Source organism: Lepisosteus oculatus, chromosome 14 (assembly GCF_040954835.1).
Source record: "Lepisosteus oculatus isolate fLepOcu1 chromosome 14, fLepOcu1.hap2, whole genome shotgun sequence".
NCBI lineage: Eukaryota > Metazoa > Chordata > Actinopteri > Semionotiformes > Lepisosteidae > Lepisosteus > Lepisosteus oculatus.
In genome coordinates, this window is record NC_090709.1 from 22,779,205 (window position 1) to 22,798,993 (window position 19,789).

Genomic DNA, 19,789 nt, shown 5'->3' on the forward strand with positions numbered 1-19,789 from the left:
CCGTCCGCCCCAGCAGAGCTAACACTGCCCCCAGCTTCGCTCTGTCCCTCAGCCCGTTGGCATTTAAAGAGGCGAAAGATGCCATCACGTATATGGCCGGGAAAGAGTGAAGTTAATTCTCCGGCCCGCACAACAGTTTCCCCGCCCTTTCTGCCACATTCTCATTGCCAACACTTGCTGCTTCCTCCCCACCTAATGTCTCCGCCACCGCAGAGACATCAGGGATGGGTCTGCGGACAACTCTTGAACTGGGCTTGAGGTTGGGCTGAGGCCTGACGTGGTGCCACTGGATCCCTGCCTTCGAGGGCCCAGGTGGTTGTACCCCGGCTCGCCCACTCCCCTCCCCCTCCTCCCTGTCCTCCCTCTCCACCCCATCCATCTCCACCACCTCCCCTTCCCCCTCCATCTCCATGCTCTGTAATTCCCCCTCCTCCGTCCCTGCCCCATCCATCTCAAGACACCCATCCTCCATTCCTACTTCCACCACTTCCCCTACCTCTCCTCCCACGACCATATCCAACTCCCCTTCCTCAGTCTCTGCCAACGGTGCCTGCCCGAGTATTGAAGAGGCTCCCTCACCTGGCAGGGTGTCTTGTGGCCACTGCAGGGCAACCGGGCGCTTCCCCTCAGGCTCCTCGGGCGTCTCTTTGTTTGGGCCTATGTCCACCTTGCCAGGGTCTTGTCGCCGTTGCCGCTGCTGCTTGGTCACACGCCTCGCAGCAGCGCCTTTGCTGACCCCAGCAGGCTTCTCATCCCCGGGCCCAGAAGAGGGCCCTGCCGGCTCACCGGTGAGCTGCGGCACCGCTGACGGTGATGGTGGAGGTGGTGGTGTCGGTGCTGTCGCCTCCTCCCTCTGCCTTTCTCCCTGCACAGGCTGGGGTGTCATAAGCCCACTGGTACGCTGAGGGGCCGCCTCTGGTGGTGGTGGTGCCCGTAGGATCTCAGCTGCACCACGCTGCACCACCGCCTGTTGTGGAGCAACCTCCCTCCGCTTCTCTTGCGGCACAGAGTGGGATGCAACAGGTTTGTTAGGGCAACGGGGCGCCCTTGCTGGTGGAGATGCTGGCTGGTCCCTGGCTCCTTTCTGCTGCGCTGTACCCAGGATTGGAGGGGCCTCCTCTGCCTCTCCCCCATCACCGGCTGGGGCGTTGCTGGCTCACTGGGGTCCTGGGGCACCGCTGCTGGCAACTCTCCATGCTCAGCTGCAGCGGCCACTCGTAGTCCATCTTCAACCCCCTCGGCGTTGCGGGCAGCTGCTCCTGCGGCGGCTGGATCTTCCGGCTCCGGCTCGCAGTTGCAGCTCATGAGCGCGTGGAGGCAGTCCGGGCACTTGGCAGCGGTGCAGTTCCTGGCGCGGTGGCCGGGCTGTCTGCACTCATAGCAGAGGAACTCGGGGCAGTCCTTGGCGATGTGCCCCGAGTCCAGGCAGACATGACACACCCTTTGTTGCTGGTCGTGGAGGACCCTGAAGTACTGCTCCCCCTCTGCCGTGGCGAAGCGGGTGCTGTATGGCAACGAGGCAACATGCTCGGGAAAGCGAATCCGAACAAACCTCGTGCCATCAGCAATGGTGGTCCCAGGGTAGTGGCGCATCCTGATGACCGAAATCACTCTCACCCCCCAGCTACTCAGCTTCTCCTTGATAGTCTCGTCTGAGATATATGCCGGGAGGTGGAGGAAGGACACCACTACCTCCTTCCGCTCCAGCCAGCGGCAGTAGCAGGGTGTGGCCTGCACATCCAGCCCCACAGCCACCGCGTCCCCATGATCTTTTGAGTCCAGAGTCAGTTCAAACTCTTTTGGCGTCCGGGGGCGGCAGGCAAAAAGAGAGCCCTCCCCACAGATGCCGTGCACCGCTGCGATAATAGCACCCGCAGATGGTTTCTCCATGCCGCTCACATCCATCACAACAGTATGCGCCCTTGCAAAAACCCGCCAGGGGGGGCGGTCTGAATTCCTCATCCTTCTCTTTCCTACACCACTCTCCTCCTCCACTACAATAACATTCTCTGCCTCCATGTTTTTTCCTTCCATTAAAACACAAACAGGACTCAGAAAGCAACAAAAAAGCAACAACAAAAAAACAAAAGTCTCTCCCCTCCCCAAACAGCACTAGGCTGAAGGGGAGGGCTTCAAAATCAACCAAAAACACCAAAAAAACCACAAAAATTCACAAAAAACAAAGTCTTACTTGAGACAAACACATCCTCTATTCCTCTCCTTCTTCTTGCTCTCACATGACCACGCCCCCTGTGGTGTCAGAGGGCCTGCTCAAGGGGGTGTGGCCGTAAGCGAGAGCAAGGCTCAATGGCACCCTTCTTATAGAGAGGACAGCTCCGTCACCTCTTTTACGACGCTGCTTTTTTTCCCTTGCGTTTTTCTCTTCTTCCCACGTTCTCTCTCTTCACCGCCTTTGTCCCCGCTCTATTTCACTTCAGCCTTTCACTCTTGCTTCCTTCCAATGAGGACGGAGCTGCGGGAGAAAGGGCGCTATAGAGGATCGCTGTGGACAGCTGCTGCTGTGCTTTGACATCTGAGCTCTGTGGAAAACGATCTCAATACAATTCTGAAAAACGCGACTCCCCGAACGCCAGCTGAACAAGTCTCCACAGCCGAAGCGCTGTGTCTCTTTTCAGCTGGCGATAAACCTTTCCTCAATCATTTGCGGACTTGTAAAACTGTTCATGATCAGAATAAAAAACGCTCACGCTAATACACAAGCACCCGTGTCTCGCCAAAGCTGACAAATAAACAGACGGACAAGCCGCACTGCACGTGTGAACAGGGGAATGAGCGAGCGAGCGGGGATAGGACGCCTCCTGCGCTTAAAAGCTTACAGCACCTGGTATTCCCAGGCGGTCTCCCATCCAAGTACTAACCAGGCCTGTCCCTGCTTAGCTTCCAAGATCAGACGAGATCAGGCATGCTCAAGGGGGTGTGGCCATAAGCAAGAGCAGGGTTCAATGGCCCCTTTCTTATAGAGAGGACAGCTCCGTCACCTCTTACGACGATTAATAACCACAATAACGACCAACCAACAAAAACAACCATATAAACATAATACCAACCAAAAACATAGATAACAACAACAATACAAAATCAAATATATCAAACCATTAAACTCTCTCAAATTCCTCCAGTTATCATAATCCCGCCCTTATGCAAAACTAAACCCTCCTCCCATCCCAGTTTATCCTCTTTATTATAAACAAAATCCACCTCAATTTTCAACATAAAACATTACACAAAATCAATACCTCAACACTCCATACTCAACAACGATAATTCACAAACAGCCAGAACATGTAACTCCACATTTCCATATATACACATTTCCATAGCCCCGCCCCTTATGCAAAATCAACATTCCTCCCCTGTTCTCTCTCTCCGCTGGCGTTTGTAATCGTTTTTATTTTTAAATAAATTTTAGCAAAGTCATGTATTTTAAAAATCTTAAGATTTCTATATTTATGTCTTTATTTAGTGGTTTCATTAGTGACAAAGGCTAAACTTTCTTGGAAAAATGTCTTTTATGCAAACCATGTTTGCTATTAATTCATTTAGGGCTAGAATATGTTCATTGTCTTCCAATGAAAGAAGGGTTCCTTTCGCCATAGTCGAGTTGACATTAGAAGTTTGCCATGCCCGGACTGTTACACCAACGCATTAGCATGTTAAAGCGATTTCATTACTGGGTTTTTGAAGGGCGGAGGTGTCTTTCGCTGGAAATCTCGCCCCCTTCTACTTTGAAAATACCTGTGAAACCGGTTTAATTCGTCACAGCCAGCACTCCCGCAGAGAGGGGGGTTGTATTTGCAGTGTATATAGTAGATAGGAAAGCCAGAGCCGACCGCTACGCCGCCCACGTGTTATGCTCTTCGTTAATGTCTAAGCCAGAACACATCATTATATCTCATTTTGTATTTCTTAAAAAAAATCGTTTGCCCAGCCTAACAGTATTGCTGTGTTGTTATTGTTTTTAAACTGTTAAGCGCTTTGAGGAGCCACCTTTAAAGGCGCCATACTGTATACAATAAATTTCATTATTATTACTATTGTTAATTTGCTGGACAGAGAGGTCAACATTATTACACAGAAGACAAACATAGCGATTTATGTTGCATTGTGCATTGTGCTGCAGTAATACAGTTTTCAATAATTAAAAGTCTAAACAGTATCAGCTTTATTTATGGGTTTTAAATAAAGGCGATTTAAACGCGATTTAAATCAATTTAAATGTTTATATTGTAACGCATAGGTGACTATTCATTGTTATTAAAATGACTTAACTTCAATCATGTTGTGATATTTAGAAATATACATTTGTTTGGTGCGAGTGAAGTTTTATTTAATCTCTGAGCCATACTGATTCTTATGGAAGCCAGTTTCCGCCAGGGAGTAAAAAAAAAACACACTATGGTATTCTCTCCGATGCAGTGCAGTTAAAAACATATCTCTGATGCTGTTCCTAAATTAATATCGTTTATGACCATCAGACGCTTTATGCTCCTTTTCTTTTTTCCAGAGGATTGAACAGGGAGAGGCATTTCATGATGTACTTTTCACTGATGAAACAACAGTGGCTCTGGAACAGTTTTCAACCATGTCGTTTTATAAAAAGGGAAGATATGTGAACAAGCAAAACCCAAAACAAACATGTATGCCATACGGCGTATGCGTTACTGAAGCTAAAAGTTTAGCCTTTGTCACTAATGTAACCACTAAATAAAGACATATAGAAATCCCTACATTACAGACTGTATATGGCTGGTATTGGTAGTTTAAAGAAAAAATACACACCAGTATTCCACTTTCTCCCTAAACATTTTAAGCATCAGAGTCTTACAATGTTCTCATTTGTTCTCAAGTGTAAAAAGAGGTGATAATTCTTAATTATTCCATGTCGCATTAACTAACCTCTTCAGTTTATTCCACCAGACAGTACATGAATATAATTATATCATTATTAATTTTTTTAGATACGAAATTCCATATTATATTCCCTGTTAATCAAATTCTAAAAGTATGCATTTGTTAGATAACAAGCGAATTCACAGAAAAGGTTAAAAGACTATCACTTTTCACAAAGTATATAATCCTAATATGGTCAGAAGGAGCACGTAAAAACGTTTCCCAAATAACAACATGTAAGACGTTGATGCTTAAAATGTTTAGGGAGAAATGGAATACTGGTGTGTATTTTTTCTTTAAACTACCAAGACCAGCAATATACAGTACAGTTTACATACAGTAATATGTTTATGTTCCTAAATTAATATCGTTTATGAGCATGTGAAAGGCATGGTGAATCGGAGATTCTCGAGAATTACTTTGTATGATTGGAAACGAATGTGTGATCGGATCAACTAAATGCTGTGGTGTTACTTTTTGTCAATGAAAAAATAAACTCTTTTCGTTTACAAAGACGGTTACAAAGAATTTGGACCAGGGTAATACTTTTAGCTTACAGCTTGTTCAAGGTCATTCTTTATTAATACTATTAGTAATATCTTCGGTAAAGACTTTGATGCATAAAATATTCCTGCATAATTAAAATATTTATGATAAAGGTGGTAGGTTGTGTACTTTTGTCCAACAGAACAATCTTGCTTTTATAAAATATACCGCCTTTTTAATGTTTAATGTTTAACATGCTGTAATACACTGTTTAAATTTAAAAGTCTAAAGAGTATACAACTTAAATTCTTAATTGAATAAAGATTGTCCCTCAGCAGTGATCAGGATTCGAAACCGACGTTTTCTGGTGACAGCTCAAATGCTGTACAGGAGAGGTTAACCTTTATTAGCTCCAGCTGGCGGTTTTACAAGGTGATTATGCTATTAACATAATCTAAGTTGCATACGGTATGATGCGGTATACTGCGACACGCCCACCGTGTTATACTGCAGCATACCCCGCTTGTTTTGAATGGCTGCATCTGTTACTGCAGTTATTAATATTGTCGAAATTACCGTTGCAATTCAATGTTAATTATACATTGCGGCAATGTATATATACATATAGCTGTTTTTTCGCTATTATATATATGTATATTGGACGAATCACTGCCCACTGGGTTGTTTTTGTCTTATAAAGACTCTGTTCTTTTATTCCGTGTAAGAAAGGAATAAGTTATTAAAACTTTCCACACTTTCAACAAAACATATTTGTCCACATTCTAACGAAGTCAAGCATGTACCTGTGTGCATTGACAGTGCATGTCTCAAAAGGACATTAAATAACAAAATGACCTTTTTGTTGTTATTCTTGTGGTTGCAGCTGTTTCTTTCTTTTACATTCTCCAGCAACATTTACAGGCCGGGTTTTATCAATCGACTTGTACAGAACAAGTGCCATGTTCAGAGGGTCATTTAAAAAATGGTACAGTAAAATTTGTGTCAGAATTGTGAGACGATTTTGTAATCAGGATAGAGGGCCATAGCAATACAGCATAAAGTGCAATCACCTTTTCCCAGTGTAAATGTGTGTTATTGTGAGCTTTTTAAATTGGTTTGCGCTTTTCTGAAATGTATTCCATACAAACAATACAATCTGCACAGTCGCTATTTATCTGGATATTCCCTTCCACTGAAGATGTCTACAATATTCTATCCGGATTAGTACTGACCGAAAGGCGAAAGACGACATAATATCACAGCAGCAGCATTTAAGGTGGAACGAAAAAACGCGAGAACGTCAGCCTCGTAATCTTCTTTATAGTCAATAAATGAATATGGTATTTGCATGGGGTAATATAATTGCAAATATTTTTCAATATATTACTAAATTATACAATATTATTTACGAAATAATAATTCAATTTAAACTGAAACGAGGTTACATAAAACGCATTTTTTCTCCGTGTCACTAACGGGCTTCCGTACAGGCTTTCAGTTGAAAAAAGCTACAATGTTAGCGTTAAATACAACACCTGTTGACGCTGCCAGCACGATCTGTATCATGTGTTGGTCATTAACAGACGGTAAGTTTGATCAAGGTCTTAAATTTAAATGCAGTGTGCTCTTTCTTTACTTAATGTCTTTCGAATTTAAATGCCATTTCGAAAACTGTTATCAATAATAACTTTTACTTTGTTTATTTGGTTTTAGGATCGAGTAAAGTCGTGAAATTAGTTTGCAAGATTTTCTGTACAGTGGATAGCTTGTTTTTCTACTCTATTTAGCAACGTTATGTAACTTAGCTAAATACAGTGTTTGCTACTGAACGAGATATTTTTCTATTGAACGTCGTCACATATATAACAGTCCATCACGTTTTCACAACGTTATATAGCTAGTTTCGCTTTGTCCTTCCGTGTATTTGTCTCGACAGAAAAATTAAACATCTGATAGTATGCAATAAATGCTTAACAAATTCTAAGTTACTGCAGGCCGGAGCATTCTCGAGCGTGGAAGCTTTACATTACATAACGATGCTGCGTTGAGTACTAAAACCAGTTATCTCCTGTAGAGCAAGTCATCCAAGCTAGATACACTATTATTTGATCCTAAAAGCAGCCAAAGTAAAATGTCCATTAAGTACCGTTCTAAATATGACATTTAGCTTTCGAAGATATTAAGGTAAAATTGCTCTGCATTTAAGACCTTTATCAACCTCACCGCTTGCTGTATGACCAGCACGTGATGTAGGCTCTACTACCATAACTGATGCGTTTTCAATTGCATAATTCCATGATTTTTTGTCTGCTTAGAAAACGCAGCTGAAGATTTAAATTTAAAGAAATTAAATAAGTATATAAGACTGGCACCAGGGTTTTCCCATGATGATTTCCTCAGTGAAGGCAAGTATTTACTGATAAAAAATATTTGTTGTTTAATGATAACATGATTGATGCGTTTATGTGTATTCTGTTTTGAAAGTGGTATTTGGTGTTTTTTTTAATAATAACGTATATTCAGTGTACAGGAAATTTGAACTGATGCCTGATGCGGAGTTACACATCTATGATGACACACTAACGGAGGCTGAAGATGACACACTTCAAGAACTAATTCAATCATACCCAAACCTTTGTTTAACTATCAAAGATAGTAATGAGGGTGAGTCACATTTAGCTGATCCTAATGAATATTGTTTTCATTAAAACAATAGTTTTCTCATTTTCTTCTTTTGCCTTATTTATTTTTAAAGAACTTGAATCCCTTGGCCATTCGACTCCCAGTTCCTGCATGGATACATTGTCCCGTTCATCCAGTGATACCGACTTAAGATTTTCCGAGCCTTGCCCCAGAAGGGCCAACACAAGCTTTGATGTAGATGACACTGCAGCAAAAGAGGTATTGTTAACTCTTATAGAGTGATGCTGATTTTATTCTGTGCCTTTATTTTTAATGTGAGCTGCATTCTAAATCATAGCATGACTCTGAGCTTTAGTAGTTCAGGTGGGTAGCTGCGTCGGCATGCGTAGGCTGCAAAGGAACAAGTTATTCCATGCTGAAAAAAAGAAGAAAGAGAACAAAATGTTTTGGCCGTGGAGCGAAGAAGGCTCCAGGGCTGAAACATTGTGTTTTCTTTCCACACCTGAAGAAGGCTCCACGGCGAAACGTTGTGTTTTCTTTCTTCTTTTTTTCAGTATGGAATAAACCTATTACTTGATACTCTGAGCTTTACCTACAGATGATAACAGTCAATCTGCAGTACAGAAAAGTTTGGCAAATTTCGAGAAGCCATTTACCCACTTCAATACAGAAAAAAATGGGGAATTGATAAATATTGCTTGGGGTAAGATATGATTGCTGCCAAAATTGGCAAACTGGCACTTATGATCAAGTGCCCATGAGAGAGACGTTTCTATGTGTCCCCATTTTGGAAACATTTAAATTCATGTGCTGGAATTCTTAGATTTATGAGTTGCTTAGAGAATGTCATACACCAAGATTTTTGTGATGGAAGTTACTTTAAGTCTCGTCCACTGTTCTCAAAACTGAGCCACACATTACAAATTCAACTAGGATGATTTTGAAACCACTAATCCACTTGGCTCTAAACGTGGGGATCAGAAGATTGGGTGCCTTTACTTTGTTCTTGGAAATGTGCCACCAAAATTCAACTGAGCTGTTATGAATATTCTTTTGATATCGCTTTTTTTATATTCAGGACCTTAAGAAGTATGTTTTTGATGTTATACCGGTACCATTGCTAAATGATACCAGAACTTTAGAAGGTCATGATATAGATCTTCCCTTTTCCACTGACAGAATATATGGTACCATCTTTCGTATTACTGGTGATAATTTAGGAATGCACATTATTATTGATTTTACAGAATCTTTTGCTGGAAATTATTTTTGTCACCTTTGTTTGATTGATAAGAGAGATGCCCAGACTATACAGAGGATGACCCCAAAATAATCTTGTGGGGAAAATACATTTTTGAAATGCATTGGCAGTCTCTTCAAGTTGACCCACAGCCCAATTCAGTTTATGATGTGAAAAAAAAATCAGTCTTCAACTCTACAATATTTTCATGTGTGTGACAATTACTCACCATGACATCATGCATTAGCTTCTCGTGGGTGTGGCTCAGTATGAGGTGAAATTACTTTTTGAATATCTAACAGAAAACTTTCAAATCAGATGTGTTATTAAGAATTTACTCCTTTGATTACGGGTTTTTAGAGCATAAAACAAACGTCCTACAAATGTTAACTTTGAAGACACAGGTCGTAATATTGGGCTGAATGCTATACAAACTTGGTGCCTTGTCAAAAACATTCCTCTATTATTTGGTGAGTTTGTCCATCAAGGAAATCAAAATTGGAATTTGTGGTTTGAAATAATGATTATAGTTTTCTCCCTTATTCATACTGAAGGTATGACTGTACATTTGAAGTATTTGATTATTGACCATCATAAACTTTTTAAACTGTTGTATCCAGAGAGAAGCCTAATCCCAAAGCATCACTACATGGTACATTATCCAAGCTGTATAATAAGTCCTTTGTTACATGTACGGACTATGGGGTTTGAGGGCAAACAAAGTGTCTAAAACCACACTTAAAAACTTCAAGAACCTTACAAAGTCACTTGCTAAGAAACATTAAATGGATGTTGGGTATCATTGGGAAAAATTACCAGTAAGACATACTGAGGACCAATGACATTCTCTTTTAATTACTAGTGGCATTGGTTTGGCACAAGCTCTTCAACTGACCTTATAAAAGAATGTGTACACTACAAATTACTCAAAATCGATGGTATATAGTACAGACCAGAACTTGTAATTTGCAGTAAGATTGAACAAGAAATTCCAGTTTTCTGCAAAATTAATAAAATACTGATGATTGATAACACCATCTATTTTTTGGTGGACAAGCTCTTCACAAATCACCTTGATGAACATTACCATGCTTTCCAAGTGACTGAAAGTGAGGAAAGGGATGTTCTGAAATTTGAGGATTTGAACTTGTGAAAGCCTTTTGATCTTCAGGGTACATATGGTAGTGATGAAAACATTTGTTATTCTTATATTTGTTATAATTTGATTTATACATATATGTCCTTGTAGAAAAATGTAATTGTGTTATTGTTTATGGGAATGCTGATTGGATGAGGGCCTTTTGCAGAAGGCAGAGCTAGATGTTCGAGTAGGGATCTGCAATCCTGCATTGGCTGCAATGGAGCATGTAAAGATGCATTCTGTGGTAAAAGGTAGAGAGAACAAACGTGTTTCGGCTTTGTAGCCTCTTCTGCTGGGAGGGAGAGTGAGAAAGCAAAGAAATGAGGCAAAGAAGAACAAAAGACAATTAGGTGAGAATGGGCATGGAGCAGGTGAGAATGAGTGTCCACATTGAGGTGGTGGGGGATATGAAAAGCCAACATCTGCAAATAACGCAGATGAATTAGAAGGAGATGAGTCTGTTGTTGAGAGAAATAGGGAAAAGCTTGTGAAAATTTGGAACATATCTTCCCACTCATTCTCACCTGCTGTTTACCTATTCTACCTGCTCCATCCTATGGTCTACTTTGCCTTATTTCATTGCTCCTCTCTCCCTCACACTTGAGGAGGCTGCACATCCTAAACGTGCTTCTTCTCCTTACCTTTCACCATGGAATTAAGATTTACTTAAGATTTTAAGTCTTTTTTTAAAACTTTTGTTCCACTTGCATAAAAGTCACCGAAAACAAATGTTTAAACCATTTTTTCACATATAAAAACATTTTAAAGTGGACTTTACCTGTGTTTGCCTGTTTTATAGGTTAACTTTCACACATAGAAAACATACAACTAAACAGCATTTTACTTTAGTGGTTTTAAATATACTGCACACAAATCAAGGGGACAGAAAATGAAATTTAAGAATTTGTATTCACTCTCCTATTCAGTGTTACTTAACACTAATAGTGTCAATTAATTGACACCACAGTGTTGTTAAAAAAACTCTGGATAGTGTGAGCACTTTACACTGCACTTAGTGTACACTGCAGAAGTGTACAAATAACACAGAGAATTCTGAAAATGACACTCAGAGTTTAACACTGTCAGTTTAGGCTCGAAGTATTTAGAAAGTGCTAATTTAACTCTGGTGAATGTGGAGCTGTTAAAGTTTTGAGTGGATTTAACACTAGCTGATTTGCTGTGTATAAATACATATACAACTGAGTTTCAAATTAGTTTACTGCAGTGGGTGAAATCCACATTTTTGTTGTAAAAGTACTTAGTATTGAGGAGTGAGTCTATGGTTAAAATTTTTTAGACAAGAAACTAAACAATTTTCGATGTCCATAAGTAACTGCTTGCAATATTAATTGGGGGAAAAAAAACATCTTTGTAATGCAAATGTATTTTTGATCAGAACATGTCAATTTATATAAAAAAAAATACTGTTGTGAAAACAAATGTAATGGTTGGATTTAGAGAATATTGGAGATCAAGTCATCATTGTACAGTTCTAGCTTTCTGTGTATTGTCTTATCCTATGTTTATCTCCTATGTGATAAAGCTGGTGTCTTTTAAAACTCTTCCCACACTGACTGCAGCTGACGGGTTTCTCACCTGTGCGAATGATGGTGAGTTTTTAAGTTGTTTAACTGACTCAAATGTTTCCCACATAGACTTAGGCTGAAAGGTTTCTCTCCTGTATGAATTAGTTGGTCGGCTTTTAAATTGCCTGCCAGGCTAAATTTCTTCCCACACTGGCTACAAGTGAATGGTTTCTCTCCTATGTGAACAACCTGGTGGGTTTTTAGCTTCCTTGCCACACTTAACCTCTTAACACACTGACTACATTTAATTTGTTTCTCTCTTGTGTGAATAAATTAAAAACAAATATTGATTTTAAATAGGCTACCTGACTAGCTCTCTTCTCACACAGGCTGCAGCTGAAAGGCTTCTCTCCTGTGTGAATAAGCTGGTGAGTTTTTAAATGGTTTCCGCAACTAAAACTCCTCTCACACTGACTGCAACTGAATGCTCTCTCCCCTTTATTAGTGTGCCAATGACTTTTCAATTTATTTGGCTCTGGGTGCTGTAACGTAGTACTGAACTCTTCAACAGGTGCATCAGTCTGCTGCTCTGCAGGGTCAATCAACTGGGGCTCCATGTGCTGCTCTGTAAGATTGAAAACATCCAGTTCTTCTTTGTGCTCTAGTACAGAGAGCACAAACCTTTCCATTCCGTTACAACCTTGTGTAATATTGTTAGTGTCCAAATTAACATTCTCTGTGAAATCATTATAAACTAACAACCCAGGTGTCTCACTCTCGGGCACTGTTTTCATCATGGGCACAGAGTCCAGATCCTTGACACTCTGTCTGCTCTCTGTGTGCTGCTCACTGAGTGTCTCTTTCCCTTCTGCGGCAGTGAGCTCTGTCTCCTGCAACAGACTGGAGCCCCACTCCTCCTCACTGTGCTGCTGTTCAAGAGGAGCCCTTTCCCCAGCTTCAAGGAGAGCAATGGCCTTCAAGCCTGAAATCACAGGACAAGAGGACAAGGCCTTTCAGTCAGGTTCAAAAGCGCATTACCCCCACCACAAATAAAAAGTACCTGCATATTAATATACAAGATGATACAATTTGAAAAATGTTAACATCTGTTCTTTTATGTACAGTAGATGTCATATGTTAAGATGAAGGTAAGAATAATTGAATAAATGAACACAAAAACGTTTCAACTGTTGGATCAGTGCTAATACATTGCTTTTATATTTTTGAACCCCATGCTAAAACAAAAATAAATATAAAGCCATAGTGAATCCCCCACACAAATTATATTTCTAATCTTTAACCGGATAGTAGTTATTTTAACAATCTACACATCAGCAAAGTCAAATTACTGCATTTGTACAATATTGTACACAATTTTAATCAAATGCAGAGAAAGACCTTGAAGTTGGGGTTTGAGTAGAGTTTAAAACCTTGCAAGAGAAATGCAAGTACTGGGCTCATAAAAAAAACTGAATATCCACCAATATGGAGCAAAACTTATCAACAGAGAATAGGAAGAACATCAATAATTGTGTTAATAATTACATTTATACTATGATAATGCTATCATAAATAATATAATTATCTGCTGGGTTATCTTACAAAAAGGCACAAGTACAAATTTAATGTATGGAATGCATACATTAGTAATTATTTTATTTATAAAGTGACTAGTTGCAATAGTTTATAAAGTTGCTATAATCATTGGAGGAAATATGTTCAGTATTCTTGTTTATTATTAATCAATAATGTATGTTGGCCATTGCACCCCCATAAAAGACAATAACTGGGTATGTGAGGGGCCCCAGGCCACTGGCAACAATATAATCTATATAATCAACAATAATATAATTAGGAACAAGTAATAGGTTTATTCCATGCTGAAAAAAAGAAGAAAGGGAACACAACGTTTCGGCCATGGAGCCTTCTTCAGGTGTGTGAAGAAGCTGTGTCAGCATGTGTAGGCTGCGAAGGAACAAGTAATAGGTTTATTCCATGCTGAAAAGAGAAGAAAACACAACATTTCACACTTCAGGTGTGAGAAAGACATGGTAGTAAGCAAAGGTAATGTAGCCTGAAAACAAAAGCAGCGAGAGAGGAGGAGTGAGGGGTGGGAGCAGGGGCCAGAAAGAGGCCAATCAGGATGTGTGAAGTCAGGATAGGTGAAGAGAAGTGTAAAATGAAACCTACAATGAATAGAGAGAATTTAGAAGAACAGTAGTCTGTCGTTACGAGAAAGGGGAAGGTGTGATCCTAGCTGCAGGATAATTTTAGTTTCTGTAGTCTTTTGGATGTATATTATATATAATTAGTAATATTATCAATCCCCCATGTTTCTATCGCAGACAGTTCAGTTCCCGCAACAAGAGAGATACCGACCCCTTCTCTTCCAACATGTCTTCTTGTTCTCAATCATAATTAAACATAATAAGTATTATCAATCAGTATTACAGCTACTGTTGTGATGTAGCCAGGGTCCTGGGAATGAATAAATAATATGGTAGAGATGCCAAGAATCCTTCTCTCCTTCTCATTGATAGCAGCCCCATTTCTCAGAATCAGAACTTGACACGGGAGAATACAAAGGTTCATCCTCTTATTCGGCTATGCTATTTACAAATTTATTAGAAACGGAGTAATGGTAAGAACTGATCCTGGAATATTCTCTTCCTAGGATGATAAAAAGCTACAGATCCAGCGCCCCAGTGCTTTGAGTAAGCAACAATAACCACTGCGCCACCCTGCTGCCTGGAAATGTTTTAAACACAACTCATCCTAAACTATGTACTATAAACAAATATATAATGCATAAATAAATTGTGTTTTTAACGATAATCACTTTGATAATTCCGTTGCTATATCAAACACGTCTTTCCCACTTCATTCTGCATCTCTTCATTATATTCTCACCAAGCAGTTAAAGACACTGTTTATAAACACTCAGGCATTGACTTCATATAAGTCACCCTACTGACCTGACAGCTTCAGTTTCGTGTCCATTTCTTTTATTTCTGCAGTGACTTCACAGGGAAGCGTGTCCAACACGATCTGTCTGTCCCCGATCTCCTGCTCCCAACTCCTTCTCCCACAGCTGCAATCTCCACTTCAGGATCTCATTTTCCATTTTCCACCTCCATTCAAAGACCAGAACACCCAAGCAAGCTGGAAAGACACAAGTCCTTAAATCTAGTGCCTTAGACCACTCGGTCATCCTGATGGGTGCTGGAGAAAGGTGTGCTGAATACACCAGTAGTTCACTAAACTGAGTTTCTTCTCTATCTTTGCTGGAGAAGTGCCAAGTTGGCTATTGTAGCCTAAATGGATTGCGGAAATCAAACATACGGGCCATTCGGAGTGTGTTTTCCAACTTTAGCGTAATAATTTTCCTGATGCCTTGGAGGAACAGAAATGATAGATTGTCTTCACAACCTTGGTCTCCTAATAAGGAATGCGATCAGTGTAAGACAGCTTTCCTCTTAAGGGAACCAAGATTGTTTAATGTCAAGATTGCATATGATGTGATGTGTAAACATTTACAAGGCTGAAGTTGGCTTCTTGTTTGCCAGCTTCTTATTTGCGTTTTTCATTCCACCTTAAATGCTGCTGATGTAATATTATGCCGCCTTTTGCCTGTAGATGGCTCTTTATAGTCTTTTTTAAATGTACTAATTTGGATGGATTACTGTACATATCCTCAGAAAAGTGGAATATGTTAGTAAAAAGTGATTGCAGATTGCATTTTTGTATGAAACACATTTCAGAAAATTGAAAACCAATTTTCAAAACTCACAATAACACAAACTGGCATGTTAGAAAATGAGTAAATAAAACAAAGGCAGTGAATTCACTGGCACTTTTTGCATATTTACCACAACCTTGCCTTCTGATCATTAAAAGTCTCCTATACTTGCATTTTACAAGACATGTTAATATAGCAGTATTAAATGGGACATTAAGAACATGGCATTTGAAAATATATGGTTATCCGAGAATGAGCAAAGTGTGATTGCACTTTCTGCTTTTTTGCTATGAACCTACCAGCTGGTTATAAAAACATCTCAAAATTCTGACACTGAGATATGAGGGACTATCAAAATCCTGGACTTCAGGAAATTTTACTGTACCATTTTTTAAATATCACCCTCTGAACATGGCATGAGAGAATACATTGGCAAATAGTGATTGCAATTTCTGCTGTTTTGCTGTGGCCCTCACTCCGGATTATAAAATGTTCTCACAATTCTGACACTGAGGAGCTTCACTGCTTTCAGAGGGTCTTTTATCGATGCTGTTGTAGTAGAGAAGTGACATAATCACAAACGTGGATAATTGCTACTTTCTAATTCTATTAATAGGTTTCAGTTTGGAAAAACTACATTCACCAGAAGCTACCGAAACCAGTAAAGTTCACATGCGTAATCCAACAACGTTTGGGGGTGAAAATGAGTATTTCTTGCTATGAATACTAACACAGTTACAGGGTGCGTTTAGGACTATTTTAGCTCAGATAAAGCTGTCAGTTCATCTTACATTTTTACTCCATGAATATTGGCAATGTTATTGCTACTGAGCGGTAAAGGTAGATTCTGTCAATACTTCATGAGATCTTCTTTTTTAATATTTCTGGTCCCATACAAAAAGCCAAAAATATCGATTGCATGTAACTGATAAAATCTCTCTTTGAGGGACGTTATAATACGTGTAAAATAAATGGAAACTTTATCAGCTTTAATTAAATGTGGTATTGCGAAATCAACCTGTAGCCCTACGGAATGCAGTCACTCTCCCAGTGACAGCGGCAGGAGCAGAGAGATTATATCAGAGCACGAACAGAGAGTTCGGAAATCGAGGGAAACTGATTTACAGAACATTTTACTAAACCTTCCTATCTGCTCGGCATTACTGAAGTATTTTAACTTTTTTGTCTATTTCTATACTTTACAGTAGATAGTGTTTAGCCAGAGAAGAGAGATAAAAGCGCTATACCCCCAAAGTAACCGCCGATTCCAATAACCTTAACTAAAGCAGGAAGATCTCCAACACAGGCTGGAGACGCTGTGTGTCCGGGTTCAGCGGTTATACAATTCGCGTGTTCTCCCTCCTTTATTACCTTCATAAACTCCTCTCAAACCACAACAAACTCACGGAATATTTCGGTGAACAAATACTGGGTCTTTCTTTCCGAAATCACAGGCAGAAAAAATAACCACGCTGAAATAAATTTCCTAAAATCCAATAAAGTCCAGTCACGTTCAGGTACGATCCTGATGTATCTGAATAGTTTTGGCGGAGATTGTTTATCCATTGGGCTCCGCACGCTTGGGTTCGAATCCCACTCTTGTCGGTTTGAGCCTTTGACTTGTGTTCTGTTCCTAAATCGGGTTTGCGGTCTGTTGCTACTGTAGTAGAGCACTACATTTCTATCGTTGGCTGAACATGGCTTAAAGCAGTAGCTGACAGACAATAGTCTCTTAATATTTAGGCTAAATTTATGTTTTGTGCTGCTTTCACCTGATATTAATAGCAGTCCTGATGAACGGTTTTGGGACATGGCGCATCTTGAAAAATGTTCTTGTTAATTTTAGTTTGGAAAAAATGCACTCACCAGAAACAGGAACTGGTCGTGTTTACATAATGCGCAATGCAATAGCAAAGTTTGGATTAGAAAAAAAATCTTGCTATGAGTCCTTAGCTGTTACAGGAGGCGTTTTAAGACTTTTAGCTCATAAATTCATCTTACATTTCTACTCCATCAATATTAGCAATGTTATCTTTACCTATCACTAAATGTAGCTCTAAATAAATGCAAATTGTAAAATACATTTAAAAATAAATGCTATTCCATATATTGTAACTTTGTGGTATTTAGAATTTTTATCTGAGGACGCAGGGGAAAGTATTATACAACTGTGAAAGAGGCTCGAATTTTAATACGATTTCGATCAAAAGAAAACCAAAATCCGTAAGATTTTACCGTCAATATCCCTCGATATTGACGTTCAGTTGAAAGATTTGAAGAAACTCTCAAAGAAGCAACTGCAGTAAGGGAGAGATTTGATCCGATGTTCCGATGTTTGCAGCTCAATAATCCATTCGTCCTCGAAAGAAGCAAAGGCAAGTATGTTTTGAGTGTCACCATGATCCTCTTCTCACTCCAAAAGAAAGGTTTTATGTGATCCTGATCCCACTAGAAAAAGAGTCAATTTCTGCCTGCACTGATGTCCCTTCAAATGTTTTATAAGAACTCTGGACGTTTATAGAGTAGAAGCCTGGTCCATTTCTTCTACTAAACGAGACTATGGGAGTCAGTATTTTGATATCGAACTGGGATTTAAATAAAGAGGAACACTACACTACATCGGGTTACGCGTGTGACAAAACGTTTATTTTCCGACCTCTCGATAGCTCAGTTGCTAGCTCTTAAGACTGTAGAAAAAGTAGCGAGTATTTCTTAAGTTCCCTGGTTTGAATCCAGTTCAAAGAATGGTGTTTTCTTGTTCCTTAATCAAAAAGTGAAAATTGCGAATTTGTCTTTCACTTTGATGTTCACCCGAAAGCTCAGTATACAAAGAAGTAGAGGCTCCTGTTCTGAATAATCCTCAAGTCTGATTGTTTTGCTTAGACCTTTAAAATGTACACTGTTGACTGTTTGCTCTTCCTAACACAATTAAAAACCCGCCGACAAACTTACCGATCGGGAGTTTAGTTCAGTGATAGCGCGCACTTAAGACGCTCCGGTTTCTATCGCCGGCATCTTTGTATTCTTTTTAAACGCGATATCTTCTTCGCGTGTAAATTTCAGGTAGACTCATAAACCCTTTGTCTGTTTTAAAGATACATTATTTTAGACCAGACATAATGAAAGACGTAGTAATTAGACACACGTACAAAACACATGAATCTAGTTGAGAAAATGTTGACCGGGGCGATGTACAGTATTACTAGTAGCGGCTCTGAACTCAATGTGGTGCTGCATGGGAATGCGATGCAAATGCCAATGGCACAATGGATAACGTGTCTGATTACGGATCAGAAGTTTCGGTTTCTACTCATTCCTAAGAAAGATGAGCATTTTATCTTTCGCAATGTGTGGATTTCTTGAAAAACAAGTTGTGCCAAAAACGAAATGAACACTTCATTTAAACATAATGCAGAAGCATATTGTCTGTAACAATAAACGGTGGGCGAAGACAGGAAGAAAGGCACCGCTGGGATTTGAACCCAGGATCTCCTGTTCACTAGGCAGGCGCTTTAACCAACTAAGTCACGGCGCCAGCAAAGTACTGCCTTTTACAGCCACTTGGACACACTGCTCTGTCATATCTGTGTTCGGTGTGCGGTGAGCCTGCTCGCTGAGCAAGTTGAGAAAGGATGTGAAATGGCTTTTATCCGCCAATTTCATTACCAAGGAGCTCAATTATCTTTTGATTATCTACAGGGTGTCTAGTGCAACACAGGCGATGGACTGCTGGGATTTGGAGCCAGGATTTCCCGTTAACTAGACAGGTGCTTTAACCAACTAAGCCACGGCGCCAGCAGAATTCTCCTCTTTTACTGTCGCTTGGACACACCGCTCTGAGACACCTGCGTCCAGTAAGCGCTGAGTCGGCTGGCTGAGCATGTTGCCTCCTTTACATTCAATAGGGGCCCCAACACTAAGAGAAACGTACAGAAATGGCTTTTATCGGGCACTTTTCATGTCCAATGCGCTTGACATCTCCCATGGGCAACAGAGTTCATTTACGACATTTTTCCTTTCTTTCTACTTTCTGTACACTTTGATGAAAAAAAAACGAGTAATCATGTAAGGGAAAATGTATTTTTTCATGGAGAAAACGTGCA

The 19,789-nt window shown here is 40.1% G+C and overlaps 1 long non-coding RNA gene, 1 other non-coding gene and 1 pseudogene across 2 annotated transcripts; 1 reads left to right on the forward strand and 2 right to left on the reverse strand.

The window, feature by feature from the left end:
- Window positions 1-2,830: 2,830 nt before the first annotated feature.
- On the reverse strand, window positions 2,831-2,949 carry LOC138218506 (5S ribosomal RNA; annotated as a pseudogene).
- Window positions 2,950-11,894: 8,945 nt separating this feature from the next.
- On the forward strand, window positions 11,895-13,134 carry LOC138242946 (uncharacterized). The gene is made up of 3 exons (XR_011191826.1): window positions 11,895-12,031; window positions 12,337-12,375; window positions 12,519-13,134. It is a non-coding gene; the product is annotated as an uncharacterized lncRNA (long non-coding RNA).
- A 6,013-nt stretch (window positions 13,135-19,147) lies between these two features.
- trnat-agu (transfer RNA threonine (anticodon AGU)) lies at window positions 19,148-19,221 on the reverse strand. Its single transcript has one exon. It is a non-coding gene; the product is annotated as a tRNA-Thr (tRNA).
- Window positions 19,222-19,789: the final 568 nt, after the last annotated feature.